The sequence below is a fragment of the Dermacentor albipictus genome, chromosome 2, assembly GCF_038994185.2.
Source record: "Dermacentor albipictus isolate Rhodes 1998 colony chromosome 2, USDA_Dalb.pri_finalv2, whole genome shotgun sequence".
Classification (NCBI taxonomy): domain Eukaryota; kingdom Metazoa; phylum Arthropoda; class Arachnida; order Ixodida; family Ixodidae; genus Dermacentor; species Dermacentor albipictus.
In genome coordinates, this window is record NC_091822.1 from 16,444,928 (window position 1) to 16,457,866 (window position 12,939).

The following is a 12,939-nucleotide window of genomic DNA, read 5'->3' on the forward strand; positions in this document are numbered from 1 at the left end:
TTGCTTCCTGCTGTTTGTGACAATGCAAGAGGTCTACATCAATTTAGTGTGAAATTTCTTGAAAGTAGATGAGAAGAATATGAGTGAACCACTTTCGACAGTTCCACATGCATTGGACTTCATATCCACGATGAATGTTTGGAGTAACGACTTCAGACTTCTGGCATTTCTTTACAGAAATAATCTTTTAAACTGGTTTATTATTAGAGGAGACAGCAGAAATTGAATGCCCTCTTACCACACCACCATGAGGTGAGCATGACTGCCAACAGAGAGACACTCTGCCTCGAGTAGCCTCCGCGAGCGACGTTCCTTCCTTGCCTTGTCACATACATGAGCCAAAGAACCACATCGGGTTCACGTGACTAGCACCACCCGTTTTTTTTTTCTTATCCGGTTTTGTTGCATGGCACATTTTCCACCGTGGCATTGCGCATTCTGAATTGGGCGATTTACCTAAGTAATGCGTCATGGCGAGCGACACTTTTAAGACTCTATTTTATTTGTGTTTCCTTGACTCTGGCTGGGTGTGGCGCTTTCTCGAGAGGGAGGAAAGTGGTGTTTCATTTGAAATTTCAGCGGTCTGTGTGACATGCACAGATTTGTCATGAATACCTGTGTCATGTGCTGTAAACTTAAGAACAGCATTAAATACATTCTCTTAGTGGTGAATGCAACGCATACTTATCTTTTGCGCACAAAGAAAATGTGAACAGTGTACAGTGCTCCCACTTCTGCGTCAGTCTGATAAAAAGGCCAACAAAGAGTGATACTGCACTAAATCAAGTATCTTGAAATTGGGAGACATACTAGGGATGCTTCTGCAGCAGACATGATTGGCCAGAGAGGTTAACAATGTACAGCTGCTTGCAGTGACCAAATGCACAGCACCATCAGTTTTGTGCCATGCTATAGTTCTATCAAAACCGCCTAAAATTCTTGCAGCTTTTTAGGAAAGGATTAGTGGCACATAACATTGTGCCTATTTTTCCTGTTTTTTGAATGTATATTTTGCTCCCACGTAGCTGATGCGACTCCAAGGTTTATAGTCCTGAAAGCTTGTTTGCTTTGTTATGAATGTTACCAAAAACTTACGTGTGCAAGCTTACCCCTGCCCACACTAACGCAGACCCAGTGAGTTTATTTGGTATGGAAAGCTAAAACAATGTAGTGGCTGCACTATTGTTATGAATCTGTCGTAATGATAGATGTTGCTGATTTTATGAAGTGCTTGTTTTCATCACTCAGGATATCACCCAAAATGCTAGGAGGCAAAAAAAAATGTATATAATGTTCACAAGATATGGTTGAGTAGAGGCTGGGTGGTGGCAGCCGTTTGAGGGAACGAGCTCGCCTGCGGATCTTGCGACCACAAGAGGTTCAAGTAGATTTTATCGCATTAAAGTGCAACAAGTGACTAGAAAAAAAAAAGCCTGGGCATGTCATCAAAAGATACCGTTGGGAACAAAAGTCTATGGATCTACACGCACCATGAAATACCCAAATTTCTTTTCTTACTTGCCATGTTGGCGTACACTGGTCCACAGTAAAGTTGCAGAATGGGGCGGGCCCTCCGTTTCATTCCTACTTGACAAAGTTGAGATTTCTTAATTCCACTCTTTTTAACTCCCCGGAATGCCAAGAGTTGTACTATTTCTCCAACTTTAAATGAAATTTTTACTATAGTTGTTTACTAGTTGTGCCTTTCAACAAAAAACTTATTTTTGAAGTTCTGACAACATTGCAGATAATGTTATGCTTCTTTAACGAGAACATATTCGCTCTGTGACCTTTTATTTTTGCAGTGCGTTGCTAGCTGTATAATCTCTCTCATATCTACTCTTTTTGACAGTACATGCATGTTACCTGCGCAAGTGTAATTCATGAATAAATAATGTGATTGCAGAATATATTCAGTAATGTTAATCTATAATGGCATCAATTGGGCAGATTTAGTTGGAATGGAACTGGCACAGTCCTGTAGTGCTAAACCTTCACTAGAATAAGACTGCAAAAACAGGTATCCTTGCCAATTACTCTAAACTAGACTAGGCCGAATTTTTTTACATTTATAAGTTTTTACTGAATACTGGCTCTTTCAGTATCTACCTATAGGTCGCTATCTCTGCCGTGGTACTTACCAACAAAATGGTATTCTACTTATTGTGAAATTCTGAAGTCCTGGAGACTGTTCCAATGACGAGCTTTAATTGCACTTAAACACTAACCTTTAGTTGCCAAGAATGATTCTATTTAGCAAGAACATGCTTGGACTATGACACAAGGATGGAGGCCAAAAAAGTTACTGCCCTTCCACTGCTGTGAAGCGGGGTGCAAGCGAAGCTTGGGATCTGCTGCTCTTTGTAACGCCTCACGGCGAGAGCGGCACATCAACGTCGACCCCTTTCTCGAATGAGTTCCCGGTGGCATCAATCAAACATTGCCTGTTCTTTGGCCAAACGCACAACACGTGGCCTGCTCCCACTGCCATTCCTTCAATGCAGCCTGCTCTTTGGCAGAACAGACCAAACGCGGCCTCCCCATCTGACTGCTGGGTCTGAACTGGTGTCAGGCGAGCAAACACGCGAACACACCCTTTCCCTCCTCTGGAGGAAGGGGACGCCCGTGATTGGCTCATGCCATGCGCTGCTTCTAATTACCCACCTTAAAGGCAGCGTTTGATGAACTGACGGTGGCTGAATCGGTTAGCGTGGTGGTCTCGCAATCCGGAGGTCGGTGGTTCAAATCCGCAGCCTGATAAGCAATTTCTATTTTTGCGCAGCTTGGGTTTTTTCGCGCGGTAACACCGACACCAGTGAGGCAATACAAGCTTCTGTTAAAAAGGTCGCAAGTGGTTGCATCTTATGCCGTTCCTGTTGATGTGGACATTCAGTGTTATTTTTCACTGTCAGAAGTATCCTCGAAGAAAAAAGGGGAGGGGGTCAACACTACGGAGACAACGTCGACGTACATGGTAGTTGAAATAAATCGATGATTAAATGTAGATTATGCTGTCATGTACGACGCACAAATTGTTAGATGGATCTGGCGAGCTTCAAGCTCACGTGTCGGCACTCTCACTGGCCTGTTGAGCATGTGCAGTGTCGGTAAGATTAGCATTTCCTCTCTTCATGGTGGATCCACACGACAGACGAAATCCGTCTTTTTCGCGACGGACGGCGCATCACATGACTATGCGTCACGGATTTGTACCGTCCGCGCGTCGTCCGCGACCCCCACGGACGGAAAATGCCGTGCTATTTTTCGCATCCGGATTTTGGGAGTTGAACGCTGCGGATTTAGCCTAGCATGCTCTACAGTGTGGCAACAAGCGCGGCTTTGGGATCTTTCTGAAACAGCTTCATCGCTGCTGACACCATTCATGTCTGTTCGCGAGCGTGCGACTCGCACAAGAGCGACTGAAATGAACCTGAGCGGACGAGGTAACTTTGTTCTTACATCTCGTGGAGCAGTTCGCCGCGTTGTGGGATATGACTCTCACCGATAACGCGGACACGAGAGCGTAACAAGACCTCTTTCGATGAAACAAGCACTCGTCATCATCCAATTCGGACAAAACGACAGCCATTGCGGCCAACCGTCGTTTCCTTTCGATTGCCATTTTCATTCAGAGTGAAAAACACGTATGACAACGTCTGACAAAGTCTTTGTTACACCGATGGCGCCATCTAGAGTGAGTAGAAACAAGCAATCATAATAACTTACGTCCACTGAGATCCGCCCGGGCCGCCACAACATTGTCGACGCCATGTTCAGCCATACAGCCACTCTAAGCCTACACGCCGAGAATCTGAGTATCTCTTTCAGAAACGGTGCCCACTCATCACGAATGGATTGCTGTCGAAGCTTCTGGACACAAATTTAAACCAAATACAAGCCTCAGTTTGAAAATTACGGGTCACACAGTGGACGACGACGACTTCACAGGTTCGAGGCGGACGGCAGTCGCTTCGGGTGGTGCCGCCATGTTTATTTTTCCGGCGCGGTCGTCTGCTCAGTCTGTCCATCGTCTGGATGGGCGGCGGATTAAGCGTCTGCGGCACAGACTTGCGCGGAGCCGTCCGTCGTGTGGATACACCATCAGCGTTGACTGCTGCATTGTGGCGTGGTGGAGCACTGCCATTACGAATCCCCTCACAAACTATAAGCTACCAAGCTGCACTAAGACCAGTTTCACGTCTTTGCGCACTCAAGAATGACAGCACGCATGCATGCGTACTCAGATGTGCATACATACAAATTCTTGATTACGTCTCTCATTGTATTGTTACACTAAGGTACGTTTTCATACTGGATAAAATTGCTGCTTAATTTGCACATCACATAGCATTAATTATAAAAAATTCAGCATGTGCATATTATAGCCGGCTATAAAGAAAAAAAAGTTACGGGGCTCCTTCCAACACATCATGCTATGTTTCGCAAGCTGTTCCAACAATGAAATAGAGATGATTACACAATGGTGGCCGCTTTTCTTAAGTTAGCTTCGCTGGAATACATCCGTGTTAGTGGCAAAGCATACGAATTTGGTTTCGTGTCGTGGTGAACTGTGCAAGCTATTTCCGGCCCAAATTTCTTTTTAAAGAGTTGCACGCATTCACCATCATCATCATCCTATCTTAAAGTTCAATGCAGAACGAAGGCACCTTCCTGCAATTATCATTGTCTTGCACTAGCTGATGCGAACTTGTGCTTTCAAATTTCATCATCCTTGGCGAAGCTTCCCTTCCCTTGGCGCCCATTCTGCAACTCTAATGGTCCTCTGGTTATCTACCCTATGCATTACATGGCCTGCCCAGCTTCATTTTTTCCTCTTAATGTCTACTAGAATATCGACCATCCCCATTTGCTCTCTTATCCACACTGCTCTCTTCCTGTCTCTTAACATTTATCATTGCATTGCTCTTTGTATGGTCCTTAACGTGTTCTCGAGATTCTTCGTTAACCTCCAGGCTTATGTGCCATACTGCATGCTTAGAAGAACAACGTGTCTACCAAGTTGACATTTTCAAGTTCCCTGATTTTTTTCAGGTTTTCACCAAGTTTCATGTCGAGATGAGCTGACACCATGTCACCTGATGCTGTCACTCTCTGGTAAGCATGTTAAAAAAATAAAAACAATGCAGTTTGAACAGTAAGGAGTAGTGCTTATTTTATTCAAAATAGAAAACTGAAACGAGGGGTTTGTAAAATGCACAACTACTAAAAATATCTTCGAAAGAAACCCGGTGCCCCTTTACTCTGTAAAGGCTGACCAGCGAAGCTGCGTATGTGGGCCCCTTAATGGTGAACTGCACCTCTGCTGCGGGTCAGCCTGGTATTGCACTACCTATGGGATTGGCCCATGTGTGGGGAGTGCTTAAAGCCTGCTTCATCTCCGCCGGAGGTTGGACTGGCATTTCACGACCTTCGGGATCAGCCCACATATGGGGAGTGCTTAATGCTTGCTTCACTTCTGCCTCGGGTTGGCCTGGTATTGCAATTTCTTCAGGATCGGCCCATCGTATGAAAAATTGTTAATCTATGCACGGATGCGGTCCGCCAGATCCTCGCAATAGACAGCTTCACTGTAAAAAAAAAAAAAAAAGTGGTCTAGCTCAGGGCAAATAGTCGAACATATTAAAATGCGAATAAAAAGAGATGCATACAAAAGCAAATAGAGCTATTTGTATCAACTGATAGCAAGCTCATTGGTATTATGCCCGAACTTTGTCACATATCAGATTCTCCAAGCAACTGGAAAGTCAACCTCAACTGTCCTGAGATACTCTCAGACTGCACATAATGCCTCAGTGTTGCATTTCACTGCACTGTTTAAGGGGTTTATTTTGGTCTGGATGTGGCTAACCTGCATCTTAGTGTCAGCCAACACTTTGCTTTTTGAGCTCGAGCTCCTTCAAAAAGGCGGCGGCACAGTTCCTTTCCCAGTCATTCCTCAAAGCAATGGTTCTTCCTATTCTTGTCCTCGTTCCACTGCATGTTATTTGAAGCATCCTTTTGATCAGTTGTACAGTCCAATTTTTCAGAGTCCCTAAGGGCCGCTACAATGTCCGAAAAAAATGAATGCATGTCTTTTACTGCCCTTAAGGGCCCAAATCGCCACAGGCACGTCCGAAAAAGCTCTGAAGGTCTGCCAGTACACTTATTAGGCATATAGGTGCTTGCACTGTGACAGGAGACGGCAAGTGCACGTATATGTGCTGCGTCCCATACAGTTCACCGCGTAGCATCACTGTGCTGAGGCAAAGCTGCCTTTCGAGGACCAGCAATATGCAACGCGCCGTGCTTTACGAGGATTGCAGAGGCAGAGTGGGTACCATTGCTGACAGCGGTGAATTCTTTCAATGAAAAAGACAGCACTGAATGGCAAGAACCGTAATAGCATACCTAGGCCTAGCGTTCCCGCCATGGTGATTACAGTGGATCTGCGTGTGAGAGTGTCAATTCAAGGTGGCGAGATAACACGGCGGTGTTGACTTTGATTAATGCCATTTCAAATCTGCTGTTGCAGATCAATGGTGAATATCTCGGCAACAGTGGGGACAAATTACTAGTGATTGAGGACCTTGACCAAAAAAGAGTTAGAGTGTGTTTGAAGATTAATATGCAGAAGACAATGTTCAAGAATTCACATCGCCAGTCAGCCTCTAGAGTCTGTACAGGAGTAATTTTACCTAGGTCAGTTGCTCGCAAGGGACCCTGATCATGAAAAGGCAATTTACTTAAGAATAAAAATGGGTTGATATGCATATGGCAGGCATTACCAAATTATGGCTGGGAGCTTACCACTGTCATTGAAAAAAAAAAATTAAATTATGGGGTTTTACGTGCCAAAACCACTTTCTGATTATGAGGCACGCCGTAGTGGAGGACTCTGGAAATTTCGACCACCTGGGGTTCTTTAACGTGCACCTAAATCTAAGTACACGGGTGTTTTCGCATTTCGCCCCCATCGAAATGCAGCCGCCGTGGCCGGGATTCGATCCCGCGACCTCGTGCTCAGCAGCCCAACACCATAGTCACTGAGCAACCACAGCGGGTGTCATTGAAAAAAAAAGTGTACAACTATTGCATTCTACTAGTGCTAACATATGAGGCACACATTAGAATCAGGTAAATACCGTAATTAAACGTTGTGATATATGGTTCTCGCTTGAAAAGTTTCGTAGGGCAAGCATAAATGGGAGCTGTTGACACGCGATCACACGTGTTGAATGCATACATTGTTTCCTAAGCATCGCCGAGGTAGACGTGCTGCCACTAAAGGGGTCGCTATTGGGTTCACCATAGGGGTCAACAGCGAGTCACTGTTCCAAGTTCAAATTATCCTGCGAAGGCCAATTTTACGATCAAAATAAGAGATTCGGGACTGTAGAAATGTATGACTGCTGGCCAAGACCTTTGGCCAGGATTGAATTACCCGGAGTCGAATTAACAGAAGTCGACTGTACCATATATAAGGCAGTGGACTTCGCAGCGAGAATGTATCTCCTACTACACATAGCAGAATATTGGCATACTGCAGTGCTCAGTGGCTGCAGAACAGTAGACTTTGATCCCGGCTGAAAGTCCCAGCCGACACACGTGCATTTCTATAGGTCCAAACTTTAGTTATTTTGATACTAAAATAGGCCTTCACCCAATAATTCCAACTTGAGCAGTCGGCATGCATGCCGACCCCTACAGTGAACCCAATAAGCGACCCCTTTGGTGACACACCTCAGAGGACAGTAGATGTGTTAAACAGACTTTATCTCCTGCAGGAAATGCCTATTTTCTGCCTGCCCAGGAAGAGCTCCAAGCAGTAATCACAGATCAAAACGTCTGATTGTGTTATTTACCCATTTCTAATGTGCCATCTTTAACGAAACTTCCTTGGCGATTTTCGTATGCTTTACCGCATAACACGAATGTATTGCGGCGAAGCTCACTTTGGAAAATTGGTTGCAATGTGCAACACATTGGACCCTTGTCCATTTTTTTTTAAATAGAAATTGTCTGCGCATTTGATTTCTCTTTCATTTTAGGGGCTTTTGTCCTTTCTATGCTAGTTTACACTTTGGACACACAGACAGCGGGCGTGTGTTTCACTCTGGGGCATGTTAGAATCTGTACGTAAACCATGGCAAATAAATCAGTCCTGCGTGTTGGCATTTCTTCTGCATCTTCTTAAATTTGACCCACCAAATAATTCAATCTGTTTCATCAGTCCCGTCAGTCGAATTAACGGAATGAAGTTAACTGCATTTTGCTTGCTGCTCAAAAGTATGAGCTTGAATAAAAAACATAACATTACAACACATAGGACATAAAGGAGACAAATGAAGTGGTGCAACATGTGCCAACTTGCGTAAGTTAGCACTATATAAGCTTGAACCCAGATGTGCCAGCTGCATTAAGATTGTGACAAAATGTAAAATCGCATGTGTTGGAGACTGAGTAGGTTGGCTTTCCTTCTTGAAAAAGTGTTGCAGAGTGCCTGTTAAGGATTCACTGATTAATGCTGTCAAACTGTCAACAAGGCTGCCAAAAATTATTCTTAATACAACCCTTTCATGGACACAACAAGGTAACAAATTGTTTTGTGTGTGAAGCATTAAGAGTATATTCGTGATCAAATATTGTTCTTAAAAAGTGACCTCAACGAGACAGCACACGACACCACACAAGATCTAACTCACCGTGTGAGCCTGAACTCCCTCTCGGCAGGATGGGCAAGCGAGCGCGATCCCCTCGTCACTTACAACGATCTCACCCAGCATTACAAGTTAGTCAAGAGAACCATGCTGCTACCACACAAAGCGCCCAATAAAGCACAAGAAGTCATGTACAGGTGGCTTCAGACGGGCACCTACCCATGCCCGGCCTTCCTGCACAAAATCTTTCCGGATGCGCACCCTCACAATGCGTGTCTCTACTGTAAGGATGTAGCTAGCCTTGATCACATGCTCTGGGCTTGCCCCCTGGTGCCGGGACCACCAAGGGAGAGTGGGACCAAGCTCCACACAGCTCGGACCTTGAAGCACAGCTCTGGGTTGTCCATCGAGCCTGCGACGCGGCGGAGGGGCATGGCCTCTCTGTCCCGACGTGGGATTGGCCCGCTGCGCACCAATCGCATGTACCAACGGACCGCAAGAAATTTATTCATCCATCCATCATCAAAGCAGTTGTCAGAAAACATACTGCAGGGAACAGCTAAAACACTATGCATTTCTCATTATAGTGATATTATGTGTGCGTGAGTTTAATAAATAGATAACTTGTGTATGGCAAATTCAGATGCTAACTTCACCAAAGTCATAAAAGCACACAGCACTCTACTTAAAAGAAATCTGAGCATTTGGCCACTGTTGTGTCACCAATGTGCACTGTTATAGCCGTCTTCATTACCAAGCAGAAATACACCCAACAAACTATTTTTTGGGCATGCATGAGAATTCGGGTATCTTCGCAACACAGCCACGTACCTCATAGAGGCAATTAATTATAAGGACAGCTGAAATTTTGGATGCTGAAATGCTTTGCCTTCGTAGTGCGGAAAGCACAACCATTGTTGAGTGTTGTATAATGCCGGTTTTCAAGCGTCAATTTTGCTGCAATATAGCTTGCTACGAGAAGAAGCTTATGCAATGTATCGTGGTCAAGCATACCAGCAGTGGAAAGGGGCCATTGTAACATGGCATGATTTACATTTCTTTATTTACACACATACATACTCTCTTCTGCTACAGCACAAGCACCAAGAAGCCTAATAAGTGTTGTGGTTGGTTTACAAAATTAAGAAAAATTAAATTATGGGGTCTTGTGTGCCGAAACCACTTTTCTGATTATGAGGCATGCCGTAGTGTGGGACTCTGGAAATTTCGACCAACTGGGGTTTTTTAACGTGCACCTAAATCTAAGTGCATATGAGTGTTTTCGCCTTTTACCCCACTGAAATGCGGCGGCTCTGACCGAGATTCGATCCTGCAACCTCGTGCTTAGCAGGCCAACACCACAGCCACTAAGCAACTAGGGCGGGTACAAAATTAAGTTCTTTGCCTATCCAAACAAAAATGTTTGCAACATGATATGCATGGTATACCGTCCTTGGGAAGGCAAGCTTAATTGGTTGCTGTTGGCTTTGTGTCTTGCTTCACTCTTGAGCAGCACTTACTGACTGCACAGTAATAACAAGCTCCACCAAATGGCTAGATTACTTCTGTACTACTCCAAGTGTCCCAAAATCTTTTGGAACACGAAGTAGAAAAAAAATTCTGCTCCTAAACTGCTCCAGAATGACAACTTTGTGCTTGAAATCCTAAACTGTCTTGACCACCACCACTGAGGGGTTGATCTTCAACATCACTTATGTACTTAAGATAAAATCTTGAGTAACAATTACTGGTTGTCTAAACATTTTGAAATGGTTTCACAGGTTCTAATTTAACACTTGTTTTTTTATGCACTTTTTAAAACATAACAGTGAATAACAATTTTGGTATCAATTTCGGTAACATATTTCAGTATTCTACAGTTGATTTGGAGGATTATGCGCCATCACTGGTCTGCAATTATGGAAGTTTAGAGATAAAAAGTGGGGGCAAGAATGTCTACGTTTTACACATTGTCGTTGTACAGAACAAAACCTATGCAAGTTGCTATAAAACTTATTTATATAGTATTTCAAATTACCCGAAGAGAGTATGTAAACAGCTGGGGTTTCATAGTTCTAGGTTCTTGTTATGTTTTCGACTAGCACCTCCCTTTAAATGGCAGTAAAAGGCATGCATTAATTTTTTTTTTTGGACTGCCTGATTTTCTAAATGTTTTGTTTTTGCAGTCCTCAGGGAACCACCCCTTGCCGCCAAGAAAAAGCACCTTTGACTGTAGCAGTAATCAGTGATTCGCCTAATTGGCGAACAGTTCAGGATGCCAAACAGCCTCGAGACAGCTGTACCTCTGACAGAAGGCACTAATACACAGTGCAATGCACTGTTTCTGCACTTTAGACTGTGGGATTCTCATCCCTTACTCTTGGGTCAAAGGGACGACAGTACAGTAGTGCAAACAATCACAAGGGAATTTATTGCACGTTTCATAGATCAATGCCTGCTAGCCAAGTTGCTATCCACAAAACATGCCAATGGGCGCGCGACAAATCGCGGAAGTCCAACTCACCGTGACCGGATAGCGAGCGAATATGTTTGCCCCTTGCTGGATCCCAACGCCTGGTTGTTCGTGTGCACGGTCACGCGAACGGTGGCTCTTTCACACAAGGCCTCACGAGATGGTCTTGCAGAAGCATGGATCGGTGCACGCGTGGCACGTCCGCGCTGCTTGCCCTCCCAAACCAAAGAGGAAGCTTGTTCTCCCTTGCGCCCCCAAGTAACCCTGCCGTGAGGCGGCGTTGGCAGTGCAACACTTGCGCCATCTCTCGCATGGCCTGGGGCTTGCGGCGAAGCCGCAATGCAGGAGACGGAAGCTATACAGGAAAAACAACATATCAGGGGACGTGCGACAGTCGCGCATCCCCACAAGACAAATGTGATAAGAGCTGTATTATGTGACCTATCATAACTGCGTGGTACCAATACAGACAGGATATGCAGGGCATGTAGCGATGAGGACAGTAGCAATGGAATGATATCACCAGTGTACAGAGCGATGAATTCATTCTTGCTCTGTTACTGATAATCGAGAACTGCATCAATTAAAAAATGTGAGAAAAATTAAGAGAAAAATCATGTGTGAAGGAATACTACTCATCAAATCTATTGCAATTATTCTCAGACAGCATTCCCTCTTTTTTGCTTTTATTATTAGTGCATTTATATAGTACTGCTCACCTGCTGTTCCATGTGTTCCATCGACACATACACGATCAGTTCCAAGCCTCTTGAAAAGCTCCTGTTGTGGTATGGTCATGATGACTAGCATAAAATATGTCATCCAAAAGGTCCTCATTTTTTTTCTCTAAAGGAATGTCACTTTTTGGTGTTTAAAGAAGAGCAATGGGTTCTCCTTTTCACTATGCATCCTCTCAACCCAGAGTTGCACGCTCACATAGTCATTATCATGCAGCCGCTCGGTCTTTGAGACTCTGGCATCCCTCATTATGTTGCGGAGACCCTGCTTGCTTAACAGGTTAATGCGGTGCAATGTCTCAACCACATTGGACTGCACATTATCCAGTACTGCATCAATGAACACGCCTTCTCGCAGCTTGTCTTGAGAGAGTAGAGAAAAAGTGTATATTAGTTGAAGCATAAGTAACTATTACCGAGCACGCAAGGAAGTGAAATGGGCACTGATGAACATTTTTAATATCATTATTTAGAATTCCTTTAATTGAATAATGAGTTACATTGCCTTACAAAAACCTTTTGCAATGGTGTGTGTTAAATAGTTCAAGCTGTCGCAATTTTTGTTCTTTTTAGGTCAGTTCTTTGCAAGGACATGGTGCTATGCAGCCTTCAGCTGCTGAAGAGGCAAGATTACATTTCTGAATTACACTACACGATTACATTACATTTGAAGAGGCAAGATTACATATTTAAGTGTTTCAATGTTTGGTGTCATTGATAAACCGTCATAGGGATTATCTGCACCAGTGCTATCAGGTACGTAAGTGAAGAAATTTATTGTGTGTACCAAGTTTACAGCTAGGCTGCCAATTTCATCCTTCACTGTTGGTAACCTTGTCCGCACAAAAGACATTACTGAAGCATTGTGAAAGCATTGCACTGGACTGGACATGTGAAGATTGTGGTTCATATCCTACCCAGGGCAAAAATGTCTTCCACTTTTATTTCCTTTACTAAATATTGCCATTATTTACAATTTCTATCCTTCAGTTAGAACTTCATTTTCCAATTACATTCCATAGCAGAAGTTATTGCCACTTCCATAGTGGCATGCCACCATAGAAGGGCAAAA